The following is a 13,901-nucleotide window of genomic DNA, read 5'->3' on the forward strand; positions in this document are numbered from 1 at the left end:
CCACCCCCATCCCCACCACATCCAAGAGTAGAGAGAAGGCTCTCAGGAAGCAGAGGAGTTGGGGCATATTCCAGAGCTATGGGGAAGACAAGATGCAGGCCTGGCTACAGCACAACAGGCTACCCTAGTCTTTAATAAAGGCAGGGGGAGGGTCCTCGCCAGTGTGGCTCAGATGGTTGGAGCCATCGTCCCATAAACCAAAAGGTCGCAGGTTCAATTCCTAGTCAGGGCACATACCTAGGTTGCAGGTTCAGTGCCCAGTCAGGGCGCACATAGCAGGCAACCGATTAGTGTTTCTCTCCCTCTCTCTTCCCTTCCCTTCACCCCTCTCTAATATCAATGGGCATATCCTTGGATGAGGACTTTTTAAAAAGGAGGTGGGGGGGGGGGGACGTAATAAAACAGGACACATCACACCGTCCTGACTCACCCTAGGTGACTAGAAACAAAACAGTTAAAATATCAATGTTTGACAATTGTTAAATCATATCAGATCTTCTTGACGGTCATATAATTTTTTGGTGAAATTAAAATATTTGGTTATATCACCTAAGACATAGGAACCTATGTGATAAACAGACTTCATTATAACCTAAATCCATACTGCCATGCTACAACCACTCCTTACTAAACCACATGACACAATAGGAAGTCCAGAAAACCCTGACCAAGATATCACTAGCAAACCATTCTACAGGTAGTTGCCATAATCACACTTTCAATCGTTTCTTTTCAAGACGTTACTAATTGCTCACAAGTTGCAGCTACAATGCCAAGAAAGGAGTTATCTACTATCTTTATTTGAAACCTCCAGTCACACCAACAGACAGCAAGGCTCTCAAATCTTGACACCTCACTTTCATGTTCCCTTTAGTAAGAAAGCAAGCCATGACAATATTAACAACTGTTCATTTTAATGAGTAACTGATAAGTGCCAGGCATTAAAGAAGGCACTATTAACCCAATTTTGTAAATGAGGAAACTGAGGCACGAAGGTTAATTAACTTGCCGATGGTCCCAAAAATAAAGTGTTAGAACTAAGCCTTAAATCCAGGTTGACTCCAGGGCTCTTGGTGTTAACCTTTATGCCATGCTATCTTTCCAATCTGTAATTATACACTTAAGGAATCTTTAAATTACTATCATTTTATCTGAATTTTTTTTTTTTTTTTTTGTGGCTGGTGAAAGAGGAATCTCTGACATCTCTGACATCATTATAATAGGTTCACATTTGTGTCTGGAGAAGTCTACCTAGCCTCCATTCTTTCCATACTGGCCTCACACTATCTGATGCAAATTCCTCTCAAATTATCCCAGATACAAAAAATTATAGGAAACCTTTTTCTTGCTTTGTATCACTGAGTAATTAGATTTTAAGCTTCTTATAAACAAGAACCAGATTTTGCTACTTTTGCACATGTACAATGTAGGAACTACCCTAGTATTAAGCTCAGTATCTATACTCAATACTTGATTATTTTTTAACTTAGGCTTTTAGTGGTTAGCAGTACATTTCTAGTTTTACTGTGAGTTTTATAGATTCTGGCATCACTCTTGTGGAACAGTCTTGGTGACACTGCTTTATGGTACCCAATGTGTTGACAGCAGTCTGGCAGATTAACACTATAAAAAGTCGCCCACTGTCTGCTTATATTAGGTCCAGTAGCCAAGCAGAATCATGCTGAAAAACCTGATTCATGAGTCTATGTTGTACTCATGACATACGCAGCAAAGTGTATAAAAGGTGGCACCAGGTATGATTAAAGTAACATACGGCTGTGAAATCTTTTTGCTAGAGATTAGAGGCTTAAATTCCAATTTCAGATGCATTCAGGTGGCTCTCCTTTTTGTTCAGGAAACAAAACTGAAAAAATACAAATGACTACAAACTGATGTTTCTATTTCCTCATTACTATATTTCACTAATTCTAAGACATACTTTAGTCACAAATCAATATATCAGAAATAGTATCTACCTTACAATTGGTGCCATCTTATATCTGGCAAACTACAATAAGATGTAGTTGCATATATTCTGTATTCTGTGGTTGTCAAGTTTTATGTTACCATCAACCCATTTACTCATAATTAATCTAGGGGACAATGTTAACAACTTGTCTTTGTTTTCCCTTTTCTATCCTCCTCTGTTTGCCACAGAGGATATAATAAAGAATGTTTGAGGTAAATGAAAGGTAATGTAACTTCAAGGAAACAAAGCTTTGAAGCTATTTTATAAGTGCAAAGCTGTTATCCTCCTGTGAAGAAAATATAGCCTGAAAGTTTCTCCAGGCTGTATGCTGCCCAAATGTGTTTCTCTATGAGAAAGACACAATTCCAAGGTGAAAGAGTTCCAGATGCTAAAGTCTTCCTACCAGCTTACATCAACTGACTCCAAGACACAATAAGCCTTTTAACTCAAGCTTGAAAAATCTCAAGGGATTTCTCCTCCACCTCCCAAATATCAAACTCATGCTCACATATTTAAACAATTAGGTAAGATGTACAGAAGCTAGCACTAAATATGTCTGAAATTTGAGTGCTAAGTGTGCAGTTAATATTAACCAGTTAATATAGATTTCATCTATAGAAAATTTTAAAAACATAATTGCTTTTTTTTCACTTCAGAAAAAAAGGGGGGGTCTTTTAAATTTAACTTACTGCAGAAAAAGATTTCTTTGGGATAAAAAAATAAGCCAAATACTGCAAAGGCATCAAGGGAAAACAAAAAAAAGAAAAAACCCTAAGAAGCAAAAGTAGGGAGTTTTTCAGAAATATAACGTTTACTTTAATACAAATTTTCCTGTCTATACCACAAAATACTAAAAATTGTCAGAGCCCTTCCTTCCATATAAGGTACCAGGTGGCTTCTTGGGCTGGCTGTTGTTTTTCCTGATTATAAAAGTACCTTTCATTTTAAAATTTTAAAAATATTAAAAAATAAAGATTAAAATAAAAGCCACCTGCAATCCAAATAACATTTATTGAGTTCCAACAGTGCAACAAGTCATGTGTGAAGTATTTTAGAGGCACTATTGCATTAATCCAAATAAGCCTAGGAAATGAGTGCTGTTACCATCCCCCAGTTACAGCTGAAGAAACTGCATCTTAGATAGGTTTAAAAACTTGCTGATTGTCATAGAGCTAATAAGTCACACATCTAGCAAGTGGTTGGCCAGGGATTCAAATCAGGTATTTATTTCTGGAATCAAAACTTGTAAGCAAGTGAAACTCCCATTCCCTGAAACTATTCATTTGTAAAACTGATGTATTTTTCCTAGTTTCTTTCCTATGCTTATGATTTAGTTTGTATAAAATTGGGACCATAGTTAATATATTATTTTGTACTCTTATTTTCCAAATCTAATTTGTGAAAAACCGTTATTTCTTATTCATAATAATTGAGTGGATTTCAGGTTTTTTCTTAGATGACTGATACAACTGGAATGGCCATTTTAAAAGGTCTTGATACATATATTCCCTAATTTTTTCCCAAAATGTTTGTATTTACTGAACTTGGACAGCAGTGAGCGCACAATTCTCATTATATTCTGATAGCAACAAGATATTTTTTTTAATCTTCACTAATTTGATGAGAAAAAGTATCTCATTTTAATTTGCATTTTTCTCATTACTCCATAATTTGGAAATTTTCATGTTTATTGGCAATTATCTTTTTCTATACATTGCTTACTTATAACCTTTACCGCCTTTGTACTGGACTGCAACTGTTTTTCTACTCTATTCTCTCGCAGAGTATGTTGATGTGTCTTTTTAATAGATTCATACCCACACATTACAGCAGCTAAAGTATAAAAACATGGACAGTTCTTCCTAATGTTGGAACTCACACATTCACAAGAAAGTTGAACTAGAATAAACTGACCAACTGCAATCCATGGGGGCTGTATTTGTACAGCCTTCTCACATGCTCCTGATCAAACCACCATTGTGATGTTTGCACTCTGAGTGATATTAATATACTAAAGAATTCTGTCATATTTCTGTGTCCATGTTGTAAGGATATTTACAAAAAACAAAGCCAAATTATATGTGAAAATAATTCCAAAATCATTTTTAATTTAAAAAATTTTTAAATGTATCCACTTTTTTAAATTTTTATGTATTGATTTGAGGGGCAGGAGAGAAATATCAATTTGTTGTTCCAGTTATTTACACAGTCTTTAGTTGGTTCTTGTTTGTGATTGAACATGCAACCTTGGTGTATCAGACAATGCTCCAACCAACTGAACTACATGGCTAGGGCCTGGCTTATATTTATTCATTTTTAAGGTTTAATATTTTGCCATTTCTTGACTTGCAAATTGCACAACTTCATCGTGAAGTAACTTTATTCTGGAACCTTTCTAAAGTGATATATGTATTTTTTACCTTTTTACATATCCTACTCTACTCAAATGTGTTATATTTTTTAATCCAAACTAAATTCAAAACATCAAACCTAAGTTCTCTTCAAAGCCATCCCCAGCTCCCTGCTGGGCCCCTTGGAAGGACAGGCTGCTCAGCCCCCTCTCTGAGTCTCTCCTCTCCTCTTCAGTTCTCCCTGCTGTAGTCACAGCTTCTCTGCCTGCTGGTTGGCCTATTTCAACAGCCTCTGACATTTTGCCTCTAGTCCCTCTTCAACTGCAATCCATCACATGTTGCCAAACTAACCTTTCAACTCCATTTCCATCACGTAACTAGAGTCAGGATCTCGCTCTGTCTAAACTTCTAATTTCGCCATAGCCTACCCTCACCCTGTCCTCTCCTCCTGGCCAACTGGGATCCTCCCTGAGCCCAAGCACCGCCCAGCTGCCCCAGAAGGCTGAGAGGGGGAGGGGCGGGTGTAGGTCCCTCTGCCCCAGCTCCCTCCCTCTCTCCCTAGGAAAACACTTGGGGCGAAGGTCCCTGCCCTGACCCCTGCAGGTTGCTCTGGGCTGGCTGGCTGTTTCCTGCCATGACCCTTGGCTCACAGTATCTCTGTGATATTGTTCATGTAATTTCTCAGTTCCTCCAACCTATTAAAAGAGAGTGCTAATTTCTTTCTCTACTGCCAAGCCCTGTACTGACGGCACCCTGTCTCCACTACACTGACAGAATCACACCTTTAGCACTTAATTACACACTGCGCTATCCTGACCCAATTCCTAACATGCGTGTTAATGTTCTTAGTATATCCCATGGAACCTCAGCACAATCGTTAACTTCACATAAGCACCCTTTCACAAACACTAAAGTCACACCTAAAAGTGAGCAAGAATATTCTAAAGATCTGCACACTCATAATTCTTATCCATCTTTGAAAAAAGTTAATAACTTTTATTATGAGCTTCACACAAAAATTACCATTTACTCTTCAGAAATGTAAATCTGAAACGGTTTAATTTTTTCCCCATTATTACTAGCTGTGTCTTTTTATTCATTAAAGTACCTCCTAGAACTGACTTGGGTATGGCCCTGCATAAAAGCTCACTCTCACATGAATCTGGATAGGTCGTTTTCCCAAACCCCATTTCTAGAAGCCTGCTCTCAGTTCCAAGCTTGTAAGGCAGGTGTCTGCCCCAACTCCAGTGTCACCAAATGGTTTCTCAGTGCTACCACTATCCACTCCAGTACAGGACCTTTGGAAATGCTCACTTCAGCAAGAGATTCCCTCCCAAAAGGATTTTAGTCCCTAGTTTAAGTTTTCTCTCCAGCACAATATTATAATATGAACATTATTGCATGTTAACCTACAAAAGCACTGGATTAACGCACAGTGCACCTGGAGTACCTGATCAAAACAACGCGACCATGGGAAAATACTCCATTCAGATGCCAGGAGCATGGTGATAGGGTTTGCCCTAGAAGGCCAGACTCTCACCTCCTTTTCTTCCCCCATGTTCTGAAAGAGCTGGCAGACAACCAAGCAGGGGATGGCACTTGCCACTGAGGAGGCATGGAGGGGCCAGGCCTCAGGTGCAGGGCAACCTCACACCACCTGAGACATCCTGCCCGGCCACACTCAGAGGCCTCTGCCATGGAGTAGGGCTGAAGGCAGGCCCCTCGCTGCAGGCAGCCATCATGCTCCAGTGGAGGGCTGAGGGGCAGGAGCTCAGGCAAACCCTCAGTCATAGTGGCTAGGCACCAACTGCAGGGAGGAAGGGAGGGAGGGGGAACCCCCACACACTGGGCACTGCCCTGCTCTCCCCCACTGCAAGTAACAATGACAGCAGTGGGCTAGCAGGCCTGAAACTGTGCTCTAATAGCCAAGTGGGTGTCAGGGAGGGTGCATTGTAGCAGAAGGAACAAGGACGCCAGGACACAAGGACACTGGGCCCACTGAAGAAGGAACCTGCAGAGCAGGAAGTGCCAGGATGCAGGAATGGGGCAGAGGACATCAGTGCAGGCTTAAGATGTGGAACTGTGAGGTTCAAGAAAAGAGCTGTGCTGGCTTTTTGGGCCTTTGTTATGCTTTCACAGGAAGGAGGAGGTGTCAGGGAGACTTCAGATTTTAGACAAGCTGAGAACAGAAGTTTGAGGGAGATGCTGGAAATAAAAATACAGATTTGGGAATTAATCACATGATAATAGAAGCTGAAGCTGTGCACCTGAGCTAGTCCCTAACAAGGCCAAGATGAAACCCTGAGTACAGGCTGTATTGAGTAGAAAACTGAGAGTGCATGGGAGGGAAAGCCCAGGACCCTCACAGGGCCTCCGTGCCAAGGTCTGGGAGCTGAGTGTCAAAAGAGGATGGGGTGGTTACTGAGGAAGAAATGAGAAAGAGAGTGAGAAGGAGAGCTAAGAAAAGAGCTCCATGTAGGTACTTCCTTTACCTGCCACCTGACATCCTGTCTCTTACATAGGATTATGCTACCACATCCTCAAGAATGGCAAAGACCCACTCACCAAAGTACCTTTAAGATGGTTCTCATTTTAAATGTATTGCATGCCCTGGAAATAATACTGGCTTGAAATGGGTTGCCCCAAAATTGTTACTGCTGCGTATTAAATCAATTTTCTTTTTGTACCACATAAACTATAATTACACACAAAACAAGTTTTTAATTATTCTGTGGTGGTAATAGAAAAAAGTTTACAAATAAATACAAAACATGCTATATACTCCATCTTTTTTTAACATCACCTTTAAAGCAGACTATGCTTTCCCGCCATTGCTCACCTGCCCATCTGCATACCGTCCACATTAATCGGCATGCCAAATTGCAGCTGCACTGCATTCGCTCATATGTAACAGAATATTACTTGCAAAATTCCAAAAAAATATTCTAAGACTATTTGAGTTTCCATTTTTCTAAACTGTTTTATATTTCCACAGTATGTTCATTTTGTAACTTAACATATTGGTTTAAACATGTAGCTTTTTAAACTTCAGAGGACAACAGAAACGCCTAGATAAAAATGCAGATTCTAGATAGCCCGCAGAGATTCTAATTCAGTAAAACTGGTGTGGGGTTGAGGAATCTGTATTTTTAACAAGTACCCCAGATGGCTGCGTTGATTCGAAGGCCCGATAAATACCTATTTTATTAGTCATTCTCATATTACCAGGTGAACTTTTTAAATAATAATGTAAGATACTCAAAATCATCTCTCAGATCCCTGGAAGAAAAAAGATGAAAAGCTACCTCAGTCCAGCTCAGAATCCTACTCTTCCTTACACACCAATGGATGCACTCTATCTGCAAAACAACCTTGTACCTTCTAAGTCCTGGCGAAGTGGGAGAGGTTGGAAGGGAGTAAGTACATTGTTGAAAAGCTGCAGGATTGAGGCAGAAGGCCAGGCTCCTGGCTGCCTGTTCCCTCCTCCCCAAGCAATGACAAGTAGCAACTATTTTGTTAGCTCTGTCCTGGGAATGATGGACAAGCATTTTCTATGCAAATGTCTCCGAACAGTGGAAAAAGGAGAAGCTGGAGTTCCTTTCACAAAACCAAATATTGGAAGAGTAAAAGCTACACAAGGAAATTTCAAGAGGATATGAATTAATACTGTAATGCTTTGAATCAAAGAGCCTAGTGTAGGTGAAACAAATCAGAGCACACAGTAGATTCGATAGCGAGCCCACACAGTCTTTTTTAGAGGAAGTAGGGTAGTAAAGAGTCATTTTCAGGTTTGCCAAGTGATGGTGATGATGATGACCCACAAAGGATAATGCCAATGATATGGGCAACTCCCTAAGCTCTGAAAGCCTAAGCATAGAGACTGACAGTTGAGCCTTAACGTAAACCATTCTGTGAGCCAAAGCCTGGGTTTCTGTGCTGATCCTCAGACAGGACATTGCCTTTCGTTCATCACACCAAGACAATGAAACACAACAACATGCATTTTCCACTGCCTGCCAGCCAGCACTTCAGTGACAGCAGCGTCACCACCTGTGAGCTCAGCTATGCAGGGCAATAACCTATGTCTTTGTACTGCGTCCTTATTCAACAGAAGATTGAGTTTTCCTCATACTGCTGACCGCTAGCAACTAAATGGGAGTGGCTCTCAGCAGCAACACTAGCCACAACACTTCTTATAAACTGGAAGCTTGTTTCAAACACCAGCCCAGATTTTTACTTTTATTGAGAAGGAAAACAGAAAACTTAAAATGCTCATTCTGGTGATAAATTTGGCTCTGAAATTTTACACATAAGACAAAAATTAAAATTTTAAGTGCACCAAAAATAGCAAAACATAAGTTATAACCAGAGGCTCACTGTACTAGTTGACAGTTTGTTCCACTGTGAAGAAAAAAATATATAAACCTGTACAAAATCTAGAAATATATCACCACAGAATATTTCTATGAGGCAAAGTATTCAGATCTTGGATTTTATCTTTTTATAACAAAGATAGATGACTACAGATTTATACCTTGAGTTGTACACATATTTAAACCATGCAATATGGCTGTAGAAGGCAGACTGTTTTCTTGTGTGTTAGCAGTCTGCAAGTGCTTCATGGAGGCTGCATATTTACCCAAGTTAATATATCTATGAAGAACAAGAGTGTAGCATCCTGGGTCTTTTCTAGCTCTATGTAGTGAGAAGTAGATGCTAAGTAAATTAATACATCTTATATAAACACTGGAAAGAAACTTTAAGGAAAACCAATTCTGAAGCAAGCTGAACACTTTGGTGTTGGCTACATCTTAGATGGACTGATAAACAAAAACGGAGCTGGAACATTAGTAACCCTTGCAACGAGCAAATGTCTTAGGTTGAAAAGTGTTTTGAGATTGATAAAATATGACACCTGGGAAGAAGTGTCTGGGTATAATCCATTAGGAGACACCTTTGAGACTCTCAATTTCTCTCCTGGAATCAGCCCTCAAAAGCACAGATGTGTAAGTTTTTGACAAATGCTCTTCCCACCCTTCTACGGTCTAAGTCATTTTGGTGAGATAACCCAAAGCAATTTCTGCAGAAAGGTTAATACTATAACCTATCCTGATTTGAGTCCCAACTCCACCATTAATAGCTGTGATCTGGGGCGAATTTATTAAACAATCTCTAAAACTCCATTTTCTCACCTATAAAATGGCAGTTATTGTTCCTACCTCAGCGTTTTGATTAATCATACTTTGGTATGTAGTGAAAACAGTTACGTAAATAGTCTATGCTCCATAAGTGTTAGCTATTGAGACCAAGTCCAAGAGTCATTATTATTTTGATTTTGATACAATTTTTCAAATTTGCAAATATGGAAGAATAGTACAAGAACTCCCATATATCCATATTTATCAACTGTTTAAACTTTGCCCTCATTTTATTTTTTCCCTTAGAGTCATGGGTAAGTGAAAATAAAACAGTATAAAATAAAATAAAAGTTGTCTACATTCCATCTCTTCAATTTTCATGCCAATCTAAATAGCAGTAGAAATCCAAGGAAGCTACCCTAGAGTCTTACCCTTCCAGGAAAAGGAGTTTTCTCACTTTCTAGCTGCAACTCATATCCAAGACCCAGACCCCAAAGCTATTCTCATTTTAGATCCCCTTTTCTCTTTCTTAAACAATAAACAAAATTTGGAGGGAACAGATTAAATCGCATGTTCTCTGAGAATACCCTGTACCACTCTGGTCTCTACTGGAAAGTTCTAATACTTCAGAACTGAGTAAAGATGCTCCACCATTGATGGTCTAGGATAGCATCTCCCATTTTTTGAAAAATGCAGATTTGGAGAAAAGAAGGAATGACTAACTCACTAGCAAGACAGTTGTAATCCAGTTAGTAAATGAGCATCTTCATAGCTAGAAAAGAGCTGTTCCCACAAATCTGTCATTGTTAGTACCTGGGATATCTGAATCACCTCTGCGTAACTGAGAGGATTAGGTAAATAACACCTAGTTACACACCTGAACAGACATGTACATATAGTCCTTAATGTCTACTCCTGAAAAAAAGTGAAAATCATGTGGCCAATCACGACTGAGGGCCACTCATTCCTTTCTAGTCATAATCTAAGATTGCGGGGGGGCGGGAGGGGGCGTTTAAAATTAAAAACAAAATCGAAATATACAGTTTCATAAGTGCAATGATTAAGAGTAAGCTAGTAACTACTCAGTAAATACACCGATGCTACACTAAATAATTTAGATAGAATTCCTCCTTTAACCCTCCATCATCACTCTGAGTAGTTGATAATACTATTATTTTCATTTTTATGATTCACCAGCTAATCTGTCTGATGTCACAAATCAAGTTCTCAGCCACCACAGGAAAAGATAAAAGCCTCCACAAGAACAACTATTCTCATCTCCATGGGAGAAGGAGGAAATTAAAGGTGATAGGGATGGAACTTGGTCATCATAGGCGCCAAACATCCCAAGACATATGGCTCCACAAATAGTGGGCACAACCAGAGGAAATATGGACAGAAATAACGTGGGCTGGCAGGACACAGCAATAGGGTATGATATAGGAATACAAGGTGTTGCCTATTAAAGACAGCAATGATCCAAGCCTCAACGCTGGTCTAGACAGCAAGGAGGCATAATGGTTACACATACATATTCTGGAAAATGACTAATCTGGATTCAAATTCCTCCTCTACTTCTTGCTCTAGTTGTCCCTGGGCAATACAACCTCTCAGCTCAAGTATCCTCATCTGTAAAATAGGATTAACGATTCTACCTATTTCCTAGAGTTGTTCTGATGAGTAACTGAAACAATCCATGAAAACACTCAGTATAATGCCTACCTCACTGGAAATGTTCAATGTAACTATTACTAATGTAGGGTTATTACTGTTATTTTTATTTTTTTATTAGTTATTTTTAATGTTGTGCTATTTCTGCACAATTTTAGTTGAATGCTCCAACACACATCTAATAGAGAAAATAAATACTCTTTAATCAAGATTTTTAAATTCTCAAGATGAGTCTGCATGATTTTTATGAGAAAATCAATACACCTACAATGAGCCAAAGTAAAATTTCAAGCACAAACAAGGTCATGTATACCAGAATATAAAATACTGCAAAATAAATTTCTTAAAGTTCACCTTGAGAGCCCTGGCTGTGTAGCTCAATTGGTTAGAGTGTCCTCATCAACTAAGGCATATTTTTTATCATACGCCTGTGTTCAAATTGATTTTATTATTCACTTACTGCAATGGCAAGCGCTGCTTTGGAAACTAAAAGGAAGTTCTCACTGTTTGTCTACTTAGTATCATGTTAAAGATGATAACTTTTAGGTGTGTTAAAATAATATGTATATTTGATAATTATGTTTTTTAATCCTCACACAAGGACAAGCTTATTGATTTTAAAGAGAGAGCGGGAGTTGGGAGGAAGGAGAGAGAAAAACATCGACCAGTTGCCTCTTGCAGTGCCCTGACTGGTAATCAAGCCTGCAACCAGATATGTGCCCTGACCGGGAATCGAACCCGCAACCTTTTGGTATAGGATGATGCTCATCCAACTGAGCCTCCTGGACAGGGCTTGATAATTATTTTTTAAATGTCAACAGAACAGATTTTAAAATGGTATGTTTCTTTCAGAAGGATAAAAAGAGAACAGCTTCTTTGAGTTCAAGTAGTCCCCAACTTGCCACAGAACTAGGGGGAAAATGACTTAACTGAGGTACTATTGATATGCACCCTTCACCAGACATAATGCAAATAAAAGATGGTGTGGAAACCTCTGACTTTTAAGTGGAGGATACCAGGGAGAGTAAGTGACTTGTCAAAACTAACACATGTGTCGAATTCCCTGCCATTCCCTACACAAAGGCTCAGTGACAGTGGCTCTTTGCAAGCCCTCACATTGATGAAACACATGGTAGAAAACCAATCTGCTGCCTCTGGGCCACTGCTGAAGGGTGGGGGTGGGGGTGAGATGGGGGTGGGGGAGAAAGAGCCCCAAATAAACATCCTCTTTATTCTTCCACTAAAACCCACATCACAGGAACCTGCATATAGCTTTCCACTTAGTATTTACACCTTTGAGAAGGCAATGATTTCTTAAACCATAATACAATGCTGATGGGACCAAACAGGAGGATGTATTTTTAAAGATTTTTGAAAAACTTTAAACTAGCAAGTTGAAAAAATAATATTAGAAGTAAACTGCCACAAAATAGTTGGCACAAGTTCATCTGAAGCTAAGCCAGCACACAAAGCTTTTCTTCTATTTGACCATATGGGAATATTACTAACCCTAAATTTATCCAATATAACCCTCAACACCACTTAAGGTAAAGGTAAAACCTGCCTCTTTCCCATCATGCAAGATGGTGGGTGAAAAAACTGAGAAGCTGGATACTAAGGAGAAGAAACCTGTAGCCAAGGCCAAGAAGGGGAAGCCCCACAGCAGCCGAAACCCTGTCCGAGTCAGAGGAACTGGCAGATAGATATTCCTGGTCAGCTGTGCATTCCCGAAAGGCCACATACAAGAGGAAGTGTTCAGCAGCTAATCCAGGACTGAAAAGAAAAAGGAGCACGCTGGCAAGTGTGGATCAGCTGTCTGGAATATCATCCCATGAACCGAAAGGTGGCGGGTTCCAGCCCCAGTCAGGGCACATGCCTGGATCGTGGGTTTGGTCCAGGTTGGGGTGCATGTGAAAGGCAACCAATTGATGTTTCTCTCGCACTGAAGTTTCTCTCTCTTTCTCTTTCTCTCTCTCCCTTCCCTTCCCCTCTCTCTAAAATCAATAAGCATGTCCTCTGGTGAGAATAAAAAATGAAATAGTTCTTTAAAAAAAGAAAAAGGAGAAAGTTCTTGCTACTGTCACAAAACCAGCTAGTGGCCACAAGAATGGTGGTACCAATGATTAAACTGCACAAATTGACTAGCTATTATCCCACTGAAGACGTGCCTCAAAAGCTGTTGAGCAATGACAAGAAGCCCTTCCGTTGGCACGCGAGAAAACTGCAGGCCAGCATCACGCTGGGGACCATTCTGATCATCCTCACTGGGAGTCACAGAGGCAGGAGGGTGGTTTTCTTGAAGCAGCTGAGCAGAGTCCTTCTACTTGTGAGTGGACTTCTGTCCCTTCATCAAGTTCCTCTGCACAGAACACACCAAAAATTTGTCATCGCCACCTCCACCAAAATTGATATCAGTGGTGTGAAAATCCCCAAACATCTCGCGGATGCTTACTTCAAGCAGCAGCAGCAGCAGCTGCACAAGCCCAGACACCAGGAGGGTGAGATCTTCAACACGGAGAAGGAGAAATACGAGATTACAGAGCAGCACAAGGTTGATCAGAAAGCCCTAGACTTGCAAATGCTGCCAACAACCAAAGCTGTCCCTTAGCTGCAGGGCTACCTCTGCTCTGATTGCTCTCACAAATGGGCTCTATCCTCACAAACTGGTGGTCTAATTTCTTATGAAAAACCTAATTAAATACCTGATCTGTTTTTAAAAAGGAAGGAAAGTAGAAGAAAAGAAGGGAGGAAGGGAGGCTAACTTGCCAATGA

General features: G+C 39.9%; 1 protein-coding gene and 1 pseudogene across 2 annotated transcripts in view; one reads left to right on the plus strand and one right to left on the minus strand.

Annotated features, from left to right (window-relative positions):
• CHD7 (chromodomain helicase DNA binding protein 7) overlaps positions 1 to 13,901 on the minus strand; it is a 199,361-nt gene that overhangs the window by 177,663 nt on the left and 7,797 nt on the right. The window lies entirely within an intron of this gene.
• On the plus strand, positions 12,713 to 13,804 carry LOC150004365 (large ribosomal subunit protein eL6 pseudogene; annotated as a pseudogene).

The sequence above is a fragment of the Furipterus horrens genome, unplaced genomic scaffold (assembly GCF_987537825.1).
Source record: "Furipterus horrens unplaced genomic scaffold, mFurHor1.1.pri manual_scaffold_7, whole genome shotgun sequence".
Classification (NCBI taxonomy): domain Eukaryota; kingdom Metazoa; phylum Chordata; class Mammalia; order Chiroptera; family Furipteridae; genus Furipterus; species Furipterus horrens.